Here is a 22682-nt window from a genome sequence, read left to right as displayed (position 1 = left end):
CCTTATCTAATAGCCTGTGAAATCATCTAGGCAACCAACTCCCAGTTTTACAGAATAAAGGGCAGCGGATGTGTCTCGCTCAAAGTAATACAAGAAATTAGCGGAGGGACAGGCCAGAACCCACTCCACCCGGGTCTACTGCGTCCCTCGCCGCTCCACACCTTCCCGGACAGATCAGGCCAGCGGGAGGCTGCAGGCCGGGCGGCCTAGCTGAAAGCACCCTGGGGTTCGAGGCGGCTTCCCGGCAGCAGTCATAGGAACGCCCCGAGGGGAGGGGAAGAGTTAGGGCCTCCTTTCCCACACTTCGTTAGGACGCGGGCCGGGGCGGGACCGCGGCAGCCCTCCCTCGGGCCTGCGGCCGGCAGAGGGCGCGGGGCAGCTCCTCGTTTCGCTGCCCGGCGGGCGGGGAACTGGCTGCCCCCGGAGCGCCGTCGGAGCTCCCGGGCACCGGATCGCGGTAGCCCGGCCGGCCGGAGGGCGCAGGGGCAGCGCAGAGGGCAGGACGGCGGGAAGTGGGCGGGGCGGACGGGAGCCGGCGGGGCGGGGCGGGGCGGGGCTGGGCGGGGCGCGGAGGGGGCGGGGCCGCGAGCGGGGGGCGGTGGCGGCGGCGGCGGCGGCGGCGGCGGTAGCTGAGGAGGAGGAGGAGAACATGGCGGCCGCGGAGAGCGGCTGAAATGCCTGTTTTTCAGGCCAGGCGAGCGGGAATCTGAAGCGATTCTCTGAGCCTTCCCCTCAGACGGCTGGACCGCGGCCTCGAGCGCCTCGACTGCCCTGTTCCCTGCTGCTCCCTCGAGTGCAGCCTGCGCCCGGTCCGTTCTGCATCCCCCTGCGGGGGGACTCCTGCTCCGGAGGAGGGGGCCGGAGAGCCGCGGCGGCGGCGGCGGGCTCCCGGCCCGAGCAGCGGCGGAGGCCGCGGCGGCGCCGCCACGGTCGCGGGCGAGCGCGGCGCCCGTCAGCGCGGCCCAGAGGCGGCGGCGGCAGGTGAGTGGCAGGCGGCGGGCGCCGAGGCTCCCGGTGGGTGCAGCTGTCACGAGCCGCGCGGCCGCCGAGGCCCTAGGGGGCGGGAGCAGCTGGTGCCCCTCCGCCCGCCGTTCTCCTTTCTCTCCGCTCCGTTCCCCCTCCCACTTTCCCCGACTTCTCCCTCGGCCTCGCGCGGCTGGAGGGGGCGGAGGTCGCAGCTGTCACGGGCACCAGCTGGGGGCTGTGCCGCGGATGGAAACTGCTGCAGCAGCGACTTCCCTGCCCCGTTTCCCAGTTGCCCTAGTTAGAGCGGACGGGGCGAGCATCCGCGGAGGGTGCGCGAGGCTCGCGGCCGCCGGCCCGGCGTGGGGAGAGGCGCCCCGAGCCCGCGGGCGCTCCCCGCCGCCGAGAGGGGGAGCCGGAAGTCGGCGCGGGCGCCCCTCGGCCCCGGCGAGCGCGGTGACCTTGGCAAGCCCGGTAACCTCTCAGAGTCTCGCTTGCCGGGACTGCGAAATGGGGATGACCGTGGCGAGCCTTCTTGTAAGCGCAGCCTCCGACGGCGCTTCTGTTTACCCCCGCGCACTTGCTTTACCCTTCTCCAGACGAGGGATTTCGGAGGCAGAAACGGGATGGATAAGTGAGATTTTCTTGTTATGTTTAGGGTTTGGTCCCCTTCGTCGGATTCTGCTGAAAGGATTTAGGAAGGGGAGCAAACATGTTGGCTGGAAGACTGAGAGGTGGGATGGGTTAATGGTCAGCGACAGAACTCGAGCCATTCCCTAGTCGCTTGGAAGAGAAATGGAGAAACCGGACACCAGGGTCCCTGCTCTTACTACCCAGCTGTGTTGTTTTTTGTTTTCTGTTTTTAAAGCAGTCACTCCCATAGACTAGACACTGCCTCGGTTGACGATGTTAGAGGGAGACGGAGGGTTTGACAATAAAGCCTGTATGTGTGACAAGGAGAGTCCGTGCTGCTGTGGCTGCAGTTTGGTGGGGAGGAAAACTTGAAGCTGGAGGATCTTTTAGCCTTTCAGGCTGGGCTCTCTTCGTTCACTGTAGGTGTTGAAGAGGCAGGTGTCCTTGTGGAGAAGGTGACATTTTTTTCTTTTGAGACGGTGAATTTTTAATGCTGAGCATGATGGTGGTGAATGAAGGGTTCTGGAGTGAATTGCAGTCCCAGCACCCTCTGTTGATGCCAAGAGTAATCTCTGTGGCGATGATTTGTGAGGGCTGAGGCTTTCACTTCAGTGATTAAGAAATCTTCAAGTGTCTGTGTAAAACATTGCTGCGGTGAAGCTTAGATTATACTGTACAGCTGAAGGGATGGAGTTCAGGGGTTAAATTTGTTTGAGGTTTGTCTTCAATTTTGGAATTGGTTGAAGGTTAGTCTCAAAAAAAAAAAAAAAAAAAAGTTGGCCAAAGGGGCCTCTCAGCTTGTTTCACAGAAGCTGTGATGTAGTAGGAAGGGGGTCAGATTTCATGTTGAGAATAATATAAAAAGAAAGTGTTTGCTTGGGTCTTTTGGCTCTTGAACTAGAAATAGTTTTGGGTTAAAAGTAGCAGTGAGGTTTGATTCAGCTTAATAAATGGGCATTCCTTGAACTATGTCATAAACAGATGCAACTGCAAGTGTTTCTTTTTTATCTCCTGTACTCTGTGGAAGGGTCTAATTTGGTTTTGTGAACTAGCGTTGGAAATGGTTTCCCCCTATTTCTTATTCAGATTTTATCCTTTGGGAACAATGGATCAAAAAGGGGGCCTGAATAGGGAATATATGGTTTGGAGAGAAAATGCAGGGATGCTGCTTATAAGAACAGGCATTTGGTTTGATTTTTGTAAACATTTTGCACTGATTATTTATTTCATTTATTTAACTCACAATGAAGTTTGATTTTTAAGGTGCAGAATTTGAATTTTACATAGTTTATAGTTGATCTTTTTCTCATTTCCTTCTGAGAAAATCTGTAGGATTGTGTCTTTTAAATTACTTTTTGTGTGGTTTAAGCCAAGGGAGTATTTTAGATCTGCATTTTTGGTAAGTGGTTTTATTGAAAAAAAAGTGCTTGATGGAACTAATGGTGATTGTTCCACTTAAACTGGGATTATATAGACAATGCATTTTCCTCCCTCTTTCTGCCAACATTTGTTTTTCTTTCTCCTTCAATTCCAGGGTTTCATTTCTAGAAATCTGGGCTGGAAACAGAAGCAGCAGTTTGTATAATACCAAGAACTTGCTTATGCCAGGAAGCTGTAAGGGTAGCATGAAGTGGGTGTGGTATAAAGATACTGCCACTATTTAAGACAATTTAACTGTTGAGGGAGTCCAGGGTCAAACTTTAATTTTTGTTGAATTTCCTGTTTTCTTTGTATGTGTTAATCTTTTGGTGGGCAGAGGATTGGGTTGCTATGGTGCTGACTGGTGTATATTGTGAAAGCACTGGCAAAATTTCATGCTTTTACTCTATACGGAAGGGTGCTAAACAAGCCTAAATAATTTAAAGATGTTGCTCCCAGGATGGAATGTTCTCTGCATGTACTGTTGATCCTGCTAATCCAGTGATCGGTCTTCACCAGGACTAAATGTTGAGTAAATGATGAGGGTGGTATAGAGGTGCTGAAAGGTGGAGCGGGGAAGAAAGGATATTGGACATTCTTTGAAAATCTTTTCTCTATTGGACTGTATATCAGAGTATGGTTTATAATTCTTTTTAAAGGACATCTCTTCTCTGTCCTCATCGATTTCACCATAACTTCTCTTACATACTACCTTTGTTCCTTAACTTAAGTTTGTCTTTATTGCCCTATCCCCCAAGGGCTCCACATTGCTTGAATATGTTGCATATCTTTTGGGGTTGGTTGGTCTTAAACCATATGGCCTAAAATAGCTTTCATTTTAGGGCAAGTATGGGAGGTAAACACAGCACACACCACCGAGTAGAATCTTCTTAAGTCATGGGGCGAGGAGATCCTCAGGATTCTCATTATTGTCTTGGCAGTGATTTTTACTTTCTGCCTATGATAATCACAGGAATTCTCAGAGGGCCATCAGCTGCTTTCCTAGCATAGGTCCAAAAACATGTGGTGGGCTCCTTTTTACATTACTTCCAAATATCGGGTGCAGAAGAGTGTGGGATTGGATGAAGTGCATGTGTTTCAGGAGTTGAATGACAGAGCGCTATATCCAGTCTTGGGCTGCAGAACCATACAAATTTCTCCCCACCTTGTACAACTTTCCTATGAGTTGGACAGACTAGACTGTAGAAAAGGACTTCTTCATTGCTTCTCTCCCAGGTTAACCAGTAGCTTAGCTCTTGGTTATTGGTCACTAAGGATGGACCTTATGGTCTCTAACCTTTTTTCTTACCATTGGAGGTGAGGTCTAGTCATTTCAAGCCTTTCTTTCTCTCTTCTTTGTGTTTTACTTAGACTTTGTGCCTCTCTCTCAACATACGGGGTCAGAGGTCATAAAATGGCCTAGTGGCAACTGTGTACCACTCTTGGTTGCTTAGTTTAAGGAGGAGGTGCAGGTTTTTTCCTTTAGTTGAATTCCAGATGATGTTTTGTGGGTGCACAGTATTTGGATTAACATAAATTATTGTTTTATATTTCTGCAAGATACAGGGTTGAATAAGAAGAATTATTACAAAACACTGACACCAACATTTAAGTCCAGTTCTAGAAATGCAAGTAGAGTTGGTTGTTGAATCCATGCTTCCTCCCCCATTCCCCCATCTGCAACACAGTATTTTTGAGGCTTCTTGAAATGACAGGCTTTTAGAAAAGCTTAGTATAGTTATCATATTTTGAAGATAAATAGCTTATGCCAAAACAGAAGCTATAGTCACTGGAGGAGTTGTAGAAGACTTCACACTAATCAGTCTAGTCACCCTCATCTTAGATATATTTTGATCTAATCTCTCCCCATGGGTATGTTTCAATGTGGACGGTGGGAAGTTGGGCTTTACTGAGAAGTCCTGGACCTGACCACTGGGAACAGACAGATGAGATCCATAACAATAGGTGCAAGCACAGAAGTGAAATACACCTATTAACAGGGCCAGAAGTCTAATAACACTGGTTTATCCAATGCTTCCAGAGTGATACTTCATTTTTGCCTGTAATTTTGAGGCAGTTTTTAAGCTTCTTTTGAGAATGGATGTTTGACTTCAGACACAGGAATGGTGCCCTGGCTCTTTTACTTAGTAGATGTAACCTTGGGCTAGTTATTTAACCACAGTAAACCTCAGGTTTTCATGCTTAAAATTGGAATAATGTACTTAAACTCATATTGTTGTGACCTTTAAATTAACTTATTATATTAAATAACAAGATATGTCTAGCATAATGATGGGCAGGTAGTTAAGACTTTAATAATGTTTTCTACATTTCCATAACCTAAACACATCACTGCCTAATCCATCATCAGATTATCTGATTCTTTTCTTTGCAATTTCTTGGATTTCCCCCTTTATTTCTGCCTCTACAGTCTGGTCCCCCTGTCATTTTGCACATGGAGTAACTAGCATCACATGAACTCTGTGGGCCTGAGTTTCTTTATCATCAGATGAGCATATTGGTCTGAATTCACATTTCTTCTTGTGCTGAAATTCTATGATTTGTAGGTTTATAGCTGTTTGCCTGCATGCATTTGCCTCTCTAATTCATCCTACATATAAATGTTGAAAAAATTCTTTGCTGAAATATTTTTTGATGTTATTGTTTTTAGTGGAGACTCTCTGTGGAAAAATTTATCAAATGTAAATCATTTAAACTGTTCTTGTATTTCTCATTCCAGAAAATTTGCTGCAGATGGCATATGCAGAAATGCTTTGTAAACTGTAAAGTGCTACACAAGTGAAGAAAGTATTATAATCACTTGTAGATATCTTGCTTCTTTGATTTTACATGTTTCGTTTCTTTATTTAAATTGTATTCCTTTTTCCTTTATCACTTAACCTTCAAAAACAGTCAGAGCTGGTATGTTCTCTAGAAAGCTTGATTTTTATCACACTCCTTTAGCATCGATTACCCAGTTTGTTCTTTTTTTTTTTATTTAAATTAAAAAAATTTTTTGTATTGGAGTATAGTTGCTTTACACTGCTGTGTCAGTTTCTGCTGTACAACAAAGTGAATCAGCCATACGTATACATATATCCCCTCTTTTTTGTATTTCCTTCCCATTTAGGTCACCACAGAACACTGAGTAGAGTTCCATGTGCTATACAGTAGGTTCTCATTACTTGTCTGTTTTATACATAGTAGTGTATATATGTCAATCCCAGTCTCCCAGTTCACCACCCCACCCCTTCCTCCTTGGTATCCATACATTTATTCTTTACATCTGTGTCTCTATTTCTGCTTTGCAAATAAGGTCATCTATACCATTTTTCTAGATTCCACATATATACATTAATATATGATATTTGTTTTTCTCTTTCTGACTTACTGCACTCTATGACAGTCTTCTAGGTCCATGCACGTCTCTGCAAATGACACAATTTCATTCCTTTTTATGGCTGAGTAATATTCCATTGTATATATGTACCACATCTTCTTTATTCATTCCTCTGTTGATGGACATTTAGGTTGCCTCCATGTCCTGGCTAATGTATATAGTGCTGCAGTGAACATTGGGGTGCATGTATCTTTTTGAATTATGGTTTTCTCTGGGTATATGCCCAGGAGTGGGATTGCTGGGTCATATGGTAGTTCTATTTTTAGCTTTTTAAGGATCAGTTTGTTCTGTATAATAAATTTCTTCCTTTCCTTCTTCTTTTTTTTTTTTTTTTTTTTGAAAGAGTTTCTCTTTTTAGTGTATGTTGAATTGGCTTTCCTAATTAGATTAGAAAATCCTCGAGATGGCATGAACCACAACGTTTAGAGCAAAGGGCCCTTAATGGTAATTTGGAACAACCTTGTTAATATTATAGATGAGAAGACTAAGGCCAGACAAATATAGTAATTTTCATGGGCCACATAGTTAGTGTCTTTACTTGGGCAAGAACCCAGGTATTTGGCTCCCAATCTTCTTTATGAGAGTTACTTATTGTATTTGAAAGTTATTACAAAGAGATATAAAATTTTAAGAATTTTAGTAAGATTTTGAGTAACGTGTAAGCTAGTAGGAAAGGCATATTTTGGCTTTTGGCCAAAAATTGTCAAATATTGTAATAAGGTATTAATCAGGAATTAAGGCTGCTGTCTCAAAAAGTACAAAAGTGCCTGGAGAGAAATGTTTGCTTTTCTTGTATGGCCCTCATTCAGAGTCAGCAAATATTTATTGAGGACTGTCTCCGAGACACAGTGTACTCAGGTACTGTGCTTGCTCTATATGTTACATTTTATAAACAAGGAAAGGCAGCTCAGGGAAGTTAAGTGGCTGGTATAAGATTGCACAGCTTGTAGGTATTAGGGATGACATTTGAGTCCAGGTCTTCTGACCTGAAATCACGAGCATACCTCTAAATTGGCTTCTCTCCAAGGTGCTCCCCACACTTGGCCACACTGTAGCCCTCTGTTACTTTCTGGACTCCGTTCTGTTGTCTACATGTGCAGTAGAGACTGCTGCCATCTCCATTGCTTTCTGATGATCCAGGAGCCAGTGTACCAGTTACTTAATGAAAGTATCACTTTAAGATTTTTGTGCTGTTTCTGATCTCACCTTTGTACTTTAGTAATGTTGATTCTTTGGTGCTTCTGTCTAGGTAAGCTTATCTTTGAATGGTTGGTTTGGATTCTTAGCAATAAAATTCTGCCTCTCATGTTTTGTTAGTATTTAAATAGCTAAAGTTTAGGGTATTTTTTTCATTTGGAATAAATTGCTTGGTCATTCTCTGTGTTTCCACTTGTATTTTGAATGGTTGGTGTTATTCTTATAGCTTTAATATATTACATCTTGCATTTTTAGTTTGCTTATATGGTTATAACATTTACATGCTTTTATTATCAAGCATAGATTCGGTTGTTTAACAGTAGAGGATATTCTATTGTGAGTGTATGTTTGTATATATACAGATATCATGCCATATTGGACCAGATAGTTGAAGGATGAAATGTCCTTGCCTTTTGAAAGTACCTGTATGTGTAATACTGGCTTTACTTTGCCGAGTTTGTTTGGAGGAAACCAGGGAAAAGATATTTGTTCTACAAAGTCTAATTCCTACCTCCCTCTTCATTCCAGGTGGTACAGGAAGTCTGTAATTGAATTTCTAAGTAGCCACTCAATCATTCATTCAAGACATAGTTATATGAGTACCTACTTTGTTCAAGGTGCTGTGTTGTTAAAAGATAGGGAAGTTAAATGATAAGATATAGATCCTGTCCGTAAGGAGATTATGACCTAAGAGAGGTGATAAAACTACACACAGATACCTATATTACTAATTAAATGTGATGAGTGCTATGAGAGAGGTACTGAAATAGTACTTTGAGGAATCAGGAGAGTGAGCAATTATTTTCATTTGAAAGGGATAGGGGCAAGTTTCGTGGTGGACTTCGTGGTGGACAGGAACATTGAAGGCAGAGGATGATTTCTGTGTGAGTGAGGGGGAGGAGAGCAGTATATTCAGGAAGATTAAATAGCAAAGATGAAAGGACAGAGATGCTTGGGGTTATTTTGGGAATCATAAAGGGGGAAAGTGCAAGCGGGAGGGTGGCACCAGCTGAAGTGGGAGAGGGAACCAGATGTTCTAGGTGCAGTTGTAAGACATTGAATGATTTTAATGGAGGGAGGTGGTGAGGAACGGTGAAGTTTGTAGATCTGGATGAAAATGAGAAGTGCCAGTTTTCCAAATCTATGTGGATCTTTTTTTGGCGGGTTTTACACCCCAAATCTTATATTTTCATAGTTTTTGAAATGATTCCATATGTAAGGCTTACCACACTGGGAACTTACGCATTTTTATGTATATTTGAGAACATACTTTTTTTTTCTCGATGGAAGTTAGTACAAAATCTTTTTCACTGTCTTATGCTTTTAAAAATTAAAAAAAATTTTTTTTAAAGCAGTAGCTATTTCTTTAAGCAGTGTGTTATCATTTGGAATTCTTAAGATGATGCAGTGGACTTGTTTTTCAAGTGTAAAAATGTCATCCTTATGTAAATATGTGTCACTCTATAAGTTAGATTGGTCATACAAGTTGAAAGCCCCTGGCTCTCAATATATTTCATGATTTATTTTACTGATTTATTTATGCCCTGCCATGTTCCAAAAAGGATTTAAGGCAGGATATGTCATGAAGAGTCTTGGACCTTGTTCCAGCCCTGTCTATTATTTGACTGAATTGCTAACCAACATTACACTGAGGGAACAGTGTTGAAGACAGCTGATGTCATAGAATGTACTGCAGTTGTGTCTTTTGCCAACTGGTAGTAATTCAGAGATGGATACAATATAATTAGAGTACCTTTAAAGATAACTCCTTTGAACTTCCATAGCATGCCAGGGAAATTGGTTGGAAGGGACTCATGGAGAGCTTTGACCCTTGGGAGCCCAGGCACATTTAGAACAGTGGTCTCTACAGTAGGGTTTACATAAAATTATCAGAGAAATATTAGAGGTGTGTTAGAAAGTTTCTTACTTTCAGTCTGCTGTGATGTTTTATAGTTTATAGGAGCCTGGGTAATTGCTTTTTTAGATTTATTATTTTAAATAGTAGACTAAACATATATTGTATTGCAATAAGGAGTCACCAAGCAGAGTTTTTATAAAATATTTCATACAGGTTAACTGGTCATCTTGAGGTAAAGGACTTAAGAATTGTCTAATTTAAAGATGACTTATTAATTTTTCTTCCACAAAAATACAAATGTCCAAAATTTGCTGACATTTTCCTCTGACAAGTGTCTGTGAGTAGTATACTACCTAGCAGATATTTATGAAAATAAACCCACTAAATCTGTCCCTTTGGGATGATGGTAAATTCTTAACAGTGACTCAAAAAGTAACTACCTTTCAAAACAAAATAAAATTCAATGTTTCGGAGAGAGGTTATTGAAAATGTATATTTGGGACTATTTCCATCATTATTGGATTTAATTGCTGAAAATGATGTTAAAACTTTAAGAATGTTTGTATATGTACACTTGAACTTGAAAACCAAATTTTCTAACCTGTATAAAGACCTTGTAAGAGAGGCGTTTTAGTGGTTTTGGGCCCATCTACTGAAAATATAAAAAAGGCAATACTATCTGATGAGTTAGTAAGAACAACTGATTGTCATCAGGAAATATGGAAATGCACTGTCTGAATTTTAGCAAAAACTTTTGCATAAATGGTGAAGAGGATTGAAAATTGAAATTCATGTTTTATTCAGTGCAGCAAGTGATGCAGTTCTTCCCTTTGGTTATACTCATCTTTGTGAAGTATGTTTTTTGGCTATGATAACCATTAAAACCAAATAAAAGAGTTACTTATTATAAAAATGAACTGAATTTAGAACCAGACTTTTAAGTTGCTATATTACAAAATATGAAAGCAAAATTTAAAAATAATAGTGTTCATCACATTACTGTCACCAAAAATGGTGGTAGTATTAAAAACAATATTTATTAGGGAGAGCATAAAGCCGTGTCATCAATAGGTATATTAAATGTTTAAAAGCTGTTTATTTTATTATAATAAATGTCATTCTTTTACATATCCATTTTTGTGTATGCTTTATAAGGCACATAATTTATTGGTCTAGTGGGCAATGTATATAAATTATAAATAAATGTACATATATATGGCTTCTTATTCAAAACCTTTTTAGCCGTGGGGTATATGATAAGAATAGTTACCACTGTTTTGTAGGAAGGATTTTTTTTTTTTCTCTGTAATATATTTATTACTCCGGTCTTATAAATCAGGAAAGGAGGATAACACTTCTCCGTAAGACTCAAAAGAAGCTCCAACACCAGCACCCAAAGCTGAAATTCTACTTAAACTACTCCTTGAAAAATTACACACGAACAGTGAAACATTATCATGTGCTATGCTAGTATTAAGAATATATTCTAAATTATCCCATTGCTATGTATTTTGTGCATTCGGTGATCTACCCAGTCATAATGTACTCACACATACGTGCTTTATCGTACATAATACATACTGTGTATAATCATACATTATTTACCCCATGCACATAAGCACGTCCATTAAACTATTAATGTTGCATAATAATTAGTTCACCATACATACCATTCTTTACCACATAGATACCCATTGTGTAACATATACAATTAATATTACATAGAACACACTAATAATTGTACGTGCCCTATTAAGTCACATCATTTCCAGTCAACATGCTTGTTACAACAGATAATCAGTTCTTAATCACCAAGCTTAGGACGGGTTTTTAAGTAAGAACCCTTGGAGTTCATGGACTGAGAGTCTCTAGATAGGCTTTGCGGGGCGTGTCTGTGAACATTCTGAAGTTATGTATATGCAAAATTCTATGAGTCTGTGCATTTCTCTGGAGAGAAATTCATAGGGTCCCAAAAGGGTCCATGACCTCCCCAGAGGTTAAGAATCTCTTTTGTTAAGGACTGGGACCTCAATAACTCCATTCATCCAGTCTTATTCTCTTGCCAAGTTTAATGGATATATCTGATGTCATTACTCAGACCCGCAGTATGACTGGATTTGCGGTCTGTTTTTCCATTTTGCAATAGATGTGATCGCAATGCCTTTGGCCTTTATAGATGTTTGAGCTCCTATCTGTTTGTTGCACAATTACCTGGCCTTCGTCACTTGGCTGCTTTTATATATCATTTCCCACCTCTGTTCCCCCAAATCCCAGTGAAAAAGAGTGGATCTTTTGTATGAGTGTGGAGATGGAAATGAATATATGTATAGAAGAGCCCAGCATCGATTCAAGTATTGGGAGACCCTGCTGGGTAGGCTGGAATTCACAGTTCCTGTGGCTTTAACCTCTTTGTAGCATCTGAATCTCAGCTTTTTAGAGTCCTTAAGGTCTGATTTGACATATGCTGAAAACACTTTCCAAGTTCTGTCAGCTCTTTAGATCTATTCCTTTTCTCCTCACTGTCATCATTCTATTGCTAATTTAGGCCTGATATTTGCCATAGTATCCCAGGGAGGTCTCACTGTCCCCAGTGAGTTCCTTCTTCAGTCTGTCCTAAATTTTGTTTTGGAATGATCATCCTAATTTTGATTTTCATTGTGTTACTTTGTTTAAACCCTTCAATGGCTCCTCATCATTGTCAAGATAAAGTTCCTTAGCCTGGCATTTAAAGCTTTCCAGTGTCTGGTACCAACTTGCTTTTCTGGTCTCATTTCCCACTAGTCTCCCCCAATAAACTGTTTGAAGTAAAATTGTCAGTTACTGTCCCTAACACATCCCTTGGGCTTATCTGTTTGCACTCCTTTATAATTCCTTTCCTTGGAATGTTCTCCCTTATCCTAGTCTATACCTCTTGAAATTCTATTTATCCTTTAAAGCTCAGCTCAGATTCCACCTTGCTTGTTAAGTGTTCAGATTATAAAATTAGAAAATAATCCCTTCCTTCTTTGAACTCTTTTAATATTTATTTTCCTTATTATTAATTTGACACTTTTTACTGCCTTTATACTCTGTGGAATTTTTTTGTTTTCATGTGTCCTATCTCCCAAATTAGGGTATGAGAATGGCAAAGGGGATCATGTTTATATTCTGTCCTCTGCAATGTCTTATGCATGTAGATATTAAAATGTTTGGCAAGTCATATTGATTAAATCATGATACTACTTATTAATGTACTTAGAGAAATAGGCCTTTTTTGTATGTGTGCCTGGAATACTCATACATAATATCTAGGGATCCTCTTTACTGGCTTCAGGGTATTTGGGAAATTGAATTGGAAATCAGATATTGCTTGGAGAGCATGTAGTCCTACAGCATAAGAAGTTGGCTGTTAAGGGCTATGTTCAAAAGTCTGGGGTAACCTGGTGACTCTTTGTTTTCCAGTGTAGCGCTCCACTTGCCATGGATAACAGAAAAGCCTGTGTTCGTTCAGCTCTCTCCTTAGCCATGCTGGAGACACAAATTCCTTATGTCTTGAGGAATACTACATTTCTGTTTAATTTTTCAACACATTCTTCTCAATAAAAGATGAAGTTTTATTGGATAATTGTTGTTTGAATGGTTAGTATGGGACACCATGATGTAGTTATACCTTAGGGTTTCTGCCCTTCAGGGAGATAATGATCCTTATAGGGAGTCTCATTTGCTTTCAATCATACATGAATTAAAAAATAATATAAAAGATGTCATAAGGGAGTATATAACTAACTAGTTTACTTAGTTGCTAACTGAGATATGTGGAAACTCCTCTAGCACTTACAATTTTTAGCACTCACTTGAAATTTATTTATTATCATTTATATTTGTTTCTGTTTTGACATATGTCCTTTCTCAGCAACCACATTGTACATTATAGAAAGTAGAGGCCATTTATTGTACTAGTTATGTGCCAGTACCACAGTGCTTTTCATAGTTCTTTACCTGCAGTATACATGTAAGTGTGTTACTGATGATGCCAGGAGCATGCTCTGGGTAGGCTTCCTGGAGGAAATGGAATTTCAGTTAGATTTCTAGGATTTGAAATGATGCTTATAGCATCATCCCATGGAATATGAAAAAAAGGGTTCTGTAGTTGAATAATAAAGTACATATGTTTGGTGCATTATCTGAACATGGAGCCTCCTTGGTTACTAGGCCTTTGGCCCTGAAGTGACCCATGTCACTTCCTCTTATAGCCCGTTGGCCAAAAGAAGTCACAGGGCACTACTTAACGGAGCCAGGCATGTGGGCAAGAAATGAATATTCAGTGAGCAGTAAATGTCTTTGCCTCACTGTAGCAGAATCGGCTTTATTCAGAGAGATGAATACTAGAATTGGTAGGCCCTACTTGGAGTCATTGAAGTAAAGAAGAATTGTTTCTGTGTGTCAGTATAAATAAGGATTTTATTATTAAATTTATTTGTGAGAAGAACTTGTAGTGTTGAATGGTAGGTCTTGGAATAATTAAAGGAGACATTTTTACTGATGTCTCTACTTCAGGGGTAGGTACTGTAAATTGTTTTAGTTTAGATGGTTTGCTACCATCTTCAGAGTAGGTATTTGAAACAGGTAGAAAGTGATTCTTTGGCTTCAGTAAAACTGATCCAGAATATTTCTACATATACTCTTAAGATTATAAGGTGAGAAAAGTGAGAGGGGGCATAAAGGGCTTTCAGATACTATTGAAGGCCATTTGCTCTCTGAGGATTTCATAAAATTTCTCTTTATAGTCCCTAGAGCTCTTTTCCCTCCCTCTTATCAACATATTGCTAATTAATTAAAATCTGTTTCCTCCATATTTTTGTTTGTCTTTTAATGCTTGGTTTGATAAGGACCTTTGGGTGGTGGTTAAAATGTTGGCCAAGTGTGCGGGGCTAGGAAGCCCCAATCGTTATTTATACATGAGGCTTATTTTCCCCTCAATTTAACTCTAAAGTCATCAACCCTGAACTTTTTAGACCTTAGGCTTTCTTTCTGACTGCATTCTAATAATTATTTCCTTTTTAAATTAAAAAATAAATCATATATAATACATGACTATATTCAAATAATAAATTCCAAGAAATGGGAGTACGTGGAGTTAAAAGGTGAAAGTCTCTGTAGTGAATTATATGATAGCTGGTAATTTAGGCTGTATAGATTTAGGCTATCTAGTATTCCCTTTACCTCCTTTTCAGGTTGCAGTATCCTACCCCTTGGCCAGGGGGTGAGCATGTGACCTAGGCTTGGTCTGTCGTAATGCTCCATTCCTCTGGACACAGTGACTGCTGCAGGATGGCCATATGACTAAAGCAGGTTCAGACCCCTTCCTTGAGATTGAAAAACAGATATTGGATGAGGGACAGGCTCATTCCTTTGGAGTTGCTAAGCTGACATAGAGTGTGCCTGGCCAAATGAAGGAAGCCTATGTGCCATGGGAAAGAATGAGGCCAACATACAGACTGAAGAAGAGCTGACCAACTCTCTCTTACACACAGGCACACTTAAAAATGCACAGTCATACACATTCTCACATGCTCGCATGTGTGAGCATGGGGAGTCATTGGAGCCTCTGGATCCACTTGAACCTTAAAGTAGATCCACTTTATATTTCCCAGTTAAATGAGTTACTCAGTTGCCTGACTTGCTTGTGTGAGTTTGAATCGGGTTTCTCTCTCAGAACTGAAAGAGTCCTGACCATTTCAGACCCCTGTTGGCAGCTATCCCTCTCCTTCCCTCCCCACTACCCACGGGATCATACTTTTTGAATTGTTATAGGCTTTAAAAAACTTAATATCATGGGACTCTTTCTATGTCAGAACATGAAGGAGCTGTTTTATCTTTGCATAAAATGCTGCATAGCATTACATTAGATGTATATTCTATAGTTTATTTAACCATCTCTCTTTTGATAGACATTTAAAAACTAGTTTTTTGCTGTTGCAATCTATGTTTTGGTAAACATCCCAGTTTGCACTTGTTTTTGCAGGTGTCTGAGAACGCACCTATGGAATTAATGGTTATGCATATTTAAAAAATTGATGTCCTTTCAAAATGTTATTACAAAGGCTATATCACTTTATGCTTTCACCAAGAGTGTATGATAGTTGCTGCTTTCCCCTAACTTTATCAACTTTGGATATTATCAGTCATTTCTATTTTGGGTCTATCTGATGGGTGAGACTGGTATAAAGCCTTGCTGTAATTTGAAGTTCTCTGACTATTGATAAAGTTGATCATCTTATCAGATATTTATTGTATATTGGATTTTTTCCCCTAAGGCTTTCTTGTTCATATTGTTTTCATTTTCCTTTTGGGCCTCTTTTAATTGCTTCCTAGCCGTAATATACTCATGATGTAGTTGTTTTTATACTAATTAGGGATGTCCTTGGTAAACAGCTGACCCTGTTACCTAGTTATTTCAAAAAGAAAGATGTGAGATATCTAATCCAAAACCCACATCTTATTTATTTATTTACAGATATCCCTGAATATTTAATTGATTTATACCTGATAACTTTGTATAGCTGCCTATATAACTTTGTTTAGCTAAGGGGTACATGTCTCAATTGGATAGTCTATGCGTACTTAATTGAGGTAATTTTATGGCTGAGCTAAAAGTTGAGAAACTCTTGTTTGGAGAATTTTCCAGGTCCAAATCATGTGATTACATAGAATTTTGGGACTCAATTAACCGTTTGTCCATTGGTGCTGAATCAGAACCACTTTGAGAGGAAAATTTTGGCCCTATAAGAAACTATTTTCTTGGCTCACCCCTGTGGAGAGGTGGGTTGGCTGCATACTTATATATCTTTCGTGGTTAGGTTCCTTAATTTTCCTAAGAGCATATTAACCTAACTCTGTACTTGATTGACTATGAAAGTGTATAGTTTACCTGTAATTGGCAGTACAGAACAGCTTTACTCCAGCAAGTATGTATTCACTTACTTTGCAGCCCAATTCTTATCAGAAACCTCGTAGTCAGAAACAGGACTCTTTGAGAATTGGTTAAATAATACACAGTTAATCCATTGCTTTAGAAACAATCAGTTTTTGATTGAATCAAGCCAGAATACCAGAGAGCTACATATATTGATTGCATTGTTTTAGACTGGGGTAGAATTACTTTTACAGAATTGTTATTTGGTGTAATGCAATAAACCTTTATTGAGGGCCATTAAAACAAACAGTTTTATAAAATTTAGTACGCCTCTTATTGTAGAATTCTTGTGAGGATATTATCTCCTTTATCTCAGTGCTCTTGTTGATGTTGTAACTACTGCTACTACTATGACTATTAGCTGGTGATCTGGAGTACTAAGACAACACAAAATGAGCTAGGAGTTGATGGACAAATACTGCTCTTAGCTGATGGCAAATGCTTTTGCCCAAAAGGGAGACAACTTTATGGAAGAGGGGTGATATAATGGTTAGGGCTCTGTAGTTAGATTTCCTGGGCTTGAATCCTGGCTCTGCTACTTCCTAGTTATGTGTTATTTAACCTCTTGGTGCTTCAGTTTTCTCATCTATAAAATGGGGATAATAATTGTACCTACCTCCACAAGGTTGTTATGAGAATTTTGTGACTTTAAACATATAAAATGCTTAGAACATGCCTGGCCCAGGACACATGCAGTGAAAATGAGCAGCTGTTGTTCCCCTCCCCCCCCTTTTTTTTTGTGGTAAGATGCACATAACATAAAATTTACCATCTGAACCATTTTTAAATGTATAGTTCAAGCTGCTATCATTTTTATCATCATCATCATCATCATCAGTATTGGAACCCATGTAAAAAAATGTAAAAAGAATCTTAAAAAAAATCATCATTTTTAATCATTATTATCATTATTAGAACCTATGTAAAAATGTGTAGTAATTTTTTTTTCCCAAGTCTGGGTACCAGGAAAAGCTGCATTTCCTTTGACCAACTGGTTTGCTTGTATTACATAGTCATCGTGACTCTTATAACCTATGGTATTTCTCTCTTTGCAAGGTAGCTCAGTCAGGTGTGCAGCCCTTCCCTTGCAACTGTATAGGACCTTGTGGCACATAGTTTGTGTGGTAAATTTACCTCTGACTTTATTTTCCTCCCTCGTTTTCTCTTTGCCTCATTCTTGTCATTTCTTTTTTTTGTTTGTTTTAAATAAAACTAAGTAGATTTTTAAAATTTATTTATTTTTGATGTATTATTATTTTTTAACAGAGTTTTTTTTATTGGATTATAATTGCTTTACAATGTTGCATTAGTTTCTGCTGTACAAGGAAGTGAATCAGCTATATGTATACATATATCTCCTCCCTCTTGGACCTCCCTCCCACCCCCTCTCCGTCCTACCCATCTAGGTCATCACAGAGCACCGACTTCTTTCTTTTTAATTCTAATGCATTCTGTGAGCTGTCTCAAATCTTTTTTAGAATAATATGGAAATAAACAAGTAATCTTCATTATAGCATGTGCCCATGTTGAAACGTCAGATGAATTTTCATTTAATTTACCTTAAGCTGGCTGCTTCTTGATGACAGGGAGGTGCTATAATTTTCATTAAGATATCTCAAATCGCATCATAGGATGGGTTACTTCTGGGAACGTTCCTGTTGACAGCTAATCCTGTTGATGGTGTGGGTTTTCTTTTAAGCTTCAATTACAAAAGTGTTCCTCCTGACTTTTCTTGTTTGTCTTTTCCCTTGACCTTTGCTTCAGCCCTCTCTTGTAGATTTGGGGGGTGGGATTGAGGGGGGAGGATCACGTTAAGAACTTGTAAACCTGTAGTCTTTAAAAGTACGCTTCAGAATAAGACTTTTGTCATAGGTGTAGCATAGGAAGAGTAAAGGCTATATGTGTTACTGTCTTTCTTTTAAAAACCAGAATGCCAGTTTATTGATGTACAAGGGAAAAAAGGAAATGCTCCAAAGCCTAAAATATTCCCATATATTCTGGTTATGTCACTAGCATATTCTCTCCCTCAAACAGAGATGTGTAATGGGGCTGATGCTATTGCTTTGTTAGGGAGAGAATTAAAAAGAAGTCGTTTTTACATCAGGATTGATTGAAAAGTCTTTTAAGTATTTTTTTTAACTTGTAGGTTTCTTCTCCCCTCCCCCGCCCCCCCCACCCTGCTTTTTTTTTTAATTTGTCTGTTGAAGAACTGACCATAAGGATCAAAAAGTGGGCAGTGGCCCAATTCCTGGAAATCCCGCCCCTTCCTAAAATAGCTGGAATTCTCCTCCCACTCGTTAGCCTATGAAATTACCCATGCCTATAAAAACTGACAATCCCATACCCTGGTGCCTTTCTCGACTTCTGAGCTGGCCCACAGTCTGTCTGTGGAGTGTGTTTCTCTCTAAATAAGTCCACTTCATACCCATCACTTTGTCTCTCACTGAATTCTTTCTGCGATGAGACATCAAGAACCTGAGCTTCATTAAGTCCTGAAACCAGGTGTGTGACCTCAGTTGGAAGACTGTGGGTTTTGGCCGGGTTCAAGTCCTGGCCGCGTGGGTTCAAGTCCCAATCTGCGTTTAAGCTGGCTTCGAGTCCTGGCACGTGGGTTCAAGTCCCAGTCTAAGGTGCACGGTTTCAGCTCGTCCTATAGAATTTCTTATAGTCTGGATTTCTGTTTAGTTTAACATGTTTCTCTACCCTCTTGTATATCCTATAAATTGGTAATTTGATATAGAAGCTTGATTAAGGTTTAATTTGGGGAGGGGGAAAGATGACTTTATAGATGGTGTTATGAGACACACATAATGTCTAGTTGTCTTTTTGTGATGTTATCAGCTGTGAGTATTGCTATTAGCTTTCTATTCTTAAAATCCTAAAGTGATCACCATGGTGTCTAGATGAGAAAGGGGAAGCATTGCCTGGAAATGCTGGCATCTACTCTGTACAGATAGGACTCCTGGTGATCATTTGAGAATGATGCAGTGTTGTGTAGACTCGAAGACCAGTCTTGGCTTCCTTGTTTAGGAGCTGTTTGATCTTGCATAATTAACAACAACAATAACAGTAGCAGCAGCTACCATTCATTTATTGCTTATTTTACACCAGGTTCTGTGCTAAGTGCTTTATATATGTTGTGTAATCTGATCCTCATAACTACCCTGTAAGCCAGGTATCTTATTTTGCAGTTCACTTTGCTGAGAAGTAATGAAGCGGGGATTCAAGCCCTGAGTGACTCCAAGCTTGTGCTCTTAATTGCTTTGTTCTTCCATATCTGTAAATTGGGGTATAAATATAGCTGCCTTATCTATCTTGTAGGGTTAATGAGATATTGTGTGTGAAAGTGTTTTGAAAAATATTATAGATGTTAAAATGAGAAGTGTGCTGGACCGACAGTACACAGGAAAGGTGGATAATGGAGGTCTTTGCCTTTGGCTAAGTGACAGTGAGAAGTTTGGACGGAAAGAACCCTCTGGTCATTTTCTAACTTCTGTTTCCATTACTATGGCTGTTGACATGTGGGAGAGTTTCCTTCTCTTGTTAAAATTGACAGTGATAGAGGTTTTATATGTGGTAAATGTCACATGTCAGAGATCACTTAAGAGTCTCTGGGTGAATAGTGATGTCTTGGTTTTACTCCAAGGGACACGTATATAGGCTTTGTACAGATATTTTTAACTGAGAGAACAAGAGTATAGTCACAGTTCTTTTTCTAAAAGGATAATATATTTATTGAAAGTGGGAGGAGCGTTAACTGAATTTGTGATGTCATATTTCTTTTGCTGGTTAGTGGGTATGTTATGTATGTTAAAATTATTTCCCCCAAAATACCTTTTTTGTATGTCTAAAGTATTTTATAATTAATAAAGCCATTGAAGTGCTGAACAGTAATAATCCCATGTGTAATAGACTAAGAAAGAAATAGGTGTGAAGTTAGTACCTTTAGGTCTAACCTTCAGTAATTTGTTATCAATTATGATATTGGTAATGAGTACATGGAGAACTGTGTTGAGAAGAGATCTATGGCCATGCCCAGTTCCGTGGCAGAGGGTGCTGTGATTGATGACTGACGTCTGCCAGGACCAAGCATGCAGAGTGTAAGCATATATGCTTTGTTTTTGCTAAATGTTGGTAATGTGTTTATCAGAAATCCCCAGGCCTTGACCTGGACTCATTTTCGTGGTTCTGTGCTTCTTCCATTTCTTCTGTTACTTTGGAAATCATGTTGCCATACTATATTTATTATGGTGAAATATCTAGGATTTCATTGTGATATTCCCAATAAAGATTTCCCATTTATTATTGTTTTTGACATGTAAATCACATACCATAAAGTCACCCGTTTAAAGTATACAATTCAGTGGCTTGTATATTTGCAAAGTTATGTAACTGTCATCACTAGCACCAGACTACTTCACTCCCCACCACCCCCGAAAAAATACCATGGAATCATATACTATGTGACCTTTGGCTTCCTTCACTTTGCATAATGTTTTTAAGGTTCATTCATACTGTAGCACGTATCAATACTTCATTCTTTTTTTTAAAACTTGTTTATCTTTTCTTTATTATTATTATTTGTTATAAATTTATTTAATTTATTTATTTTTGGCTGTGTTGGGTCTTCGTTGCTGTGGGCGGGCTTTCTCTAGTTGCGGCAAGCGGGGGCTACTCTTTGATGCAGTGCGTAGGCTTCTCATCGTGGTGGCTTCTCATGTTGCGGAGCACGGGCTCTAGATGCACAGGCTTCAGTAGTTGTGGCGTGCGGGCTCAGTAGTTGTGGCTCGCGGGCTCTAGAGTGCAGGCTCTGTAGTTGTGGCACACGGGCTTAGTTGCTCCGCGGCATGTGGGATCTTCCCGGACCAGGCATAGAGCCTGTGTCCCCTGCATTGGCAGGCGCATTCTTAACCACTGTGCCACCAGGGAAGTCCCTTAGTACTTTGTTCTTTTTTATGGCCAAATGCTCTGTTCTGTGGATGTACCACATTTTGTTTATCTATTCAGATGTTGATGAATATTTGAGTTATTTCCATTTTTTGACTAATATGAATAATGCTTTTATTAACTTTTATGTACAGATTTTTGAATGGACATATGTTTTCCTTTCTTTTGGTTATATACCAAAGAATGGAATTGCTGGGTCATATAGTAACTCTATGTTTAACCTTTAGGAACTACAAAACTGGTTTCCAAAGTGGCTGCATCATTTACATTCCTATCAGCAGTGTATGAGGGTTCTTATTTCTCCACATCCTTGCAAATACTTGTTATTATATGGCTTTTTGATTCACACTTACATCCTAGAAAGTGTGAAGTGACATCTCGTAATTTTGATTTGCGTCTCCCTAAAGACTAAGATGTTGAGCATCTTTTTGTATGCTTATTGGCCATTTGTACATCTTTCTTAGAGAAATGTCTACTCACATCTTTTGCCCACTTTAAAATTTGGTTATTTGTATTTTTATTATTGAATTTTAAGATTTCTTCACATGTTAGTCCCCTTTATCATGGTTTTGCTTTCAGTGGTTTCATTTACCTTTGGTTAACTGTGGTCTGAAAATATTAAATGGAAAATTCCAGAAATAAACAACTTATAAGTTTTAAATTGCACACTGTTCAGAGTAGTGTGATGAAATCTCGTGCTGTCCCACTCTGTCCAGGACGTGAATCATCCCTTTGTCCAGAATATCCTGCCCGTTAGTCACTTAGTAGCCATCTCGGTTATCAGATTGACTGGTATCGTAGTCCCTGTGTTTAACCCTTATTTTACTTAATAATGGCCCCAAAGTGCAAGAGTAGTGATGTTGGCAATTTGGACATGCAAAAGAAAAGCTGTAGAGTGCTTCCTTTAAGCAAAAACCTGAAAGTTCTTCACCTAATAAGGAAAGAAAAAAAATCTTATGCCGAGGTTGTGAAGATCTACAGTAAGAACAAATCTTCTATCTGTGAAATTGTGAAGAAGGCAAAAGAAATTCTTGCTAGTTTTGAGGTCACACCTCAAACTGCAAAAGTTACAGCCACAGTACATGATAAGAGCTTAGTTAAGGTAGAAAAGGCATTACATTTGTACAATAAGATATTTTGAGAGAGACCACATTCACATAACTTTTATTCTAGTATGTTGTTAAAATTGTTGTATTTTATTATTAGTTATTATTGTTAATCTCTTACTGTGCCTAATTTATAAATTAAACTCTATCATAGGAATGTATGTATAGGAAAAAACATAGTATATATAGGGTTTGGTACTGTCT

General features: G+C 39.5%; 1 protein-coding gene across 1 annotated transcript in view; it reads left to right on the top strand.

The window, feature by feature from the left end:
- The first annotated feature begins 619 nt into the window (after positions 1-619).
- The window catches only part of NCOA1 (nuclear receptor coactivator 1), a 258345-nt gene continuing 236282 nt past the window's right edge, over positions 620-22682 (top strand). Inside the window, 1 exon segment of the mRNA XM_036872881.1 lies at positions 620-981. The gene's annotated coding sequence lies outside the window, so the exon portion shown is untranslated.

Source organism: Balaenoptera musculus, chromosome 13 (genome assembly GCF_009873245.2).
Source record: "Balaenoptera musculus isolate JJ_BM4_2016_0621 chromosome 13, mBalMus1.pri.v3, whole genome shotgun sequence".
Taxonomy (NCBI): Eukaryota; Metazoa; Chordata; class Mammalia; order Artiodactyla; family Balaenopteridae; genus Balaenoptera; species Balaenoptera musculus.
This window is presented reverse-complemented; position numbering and strand designations above follow the sequence as displayed.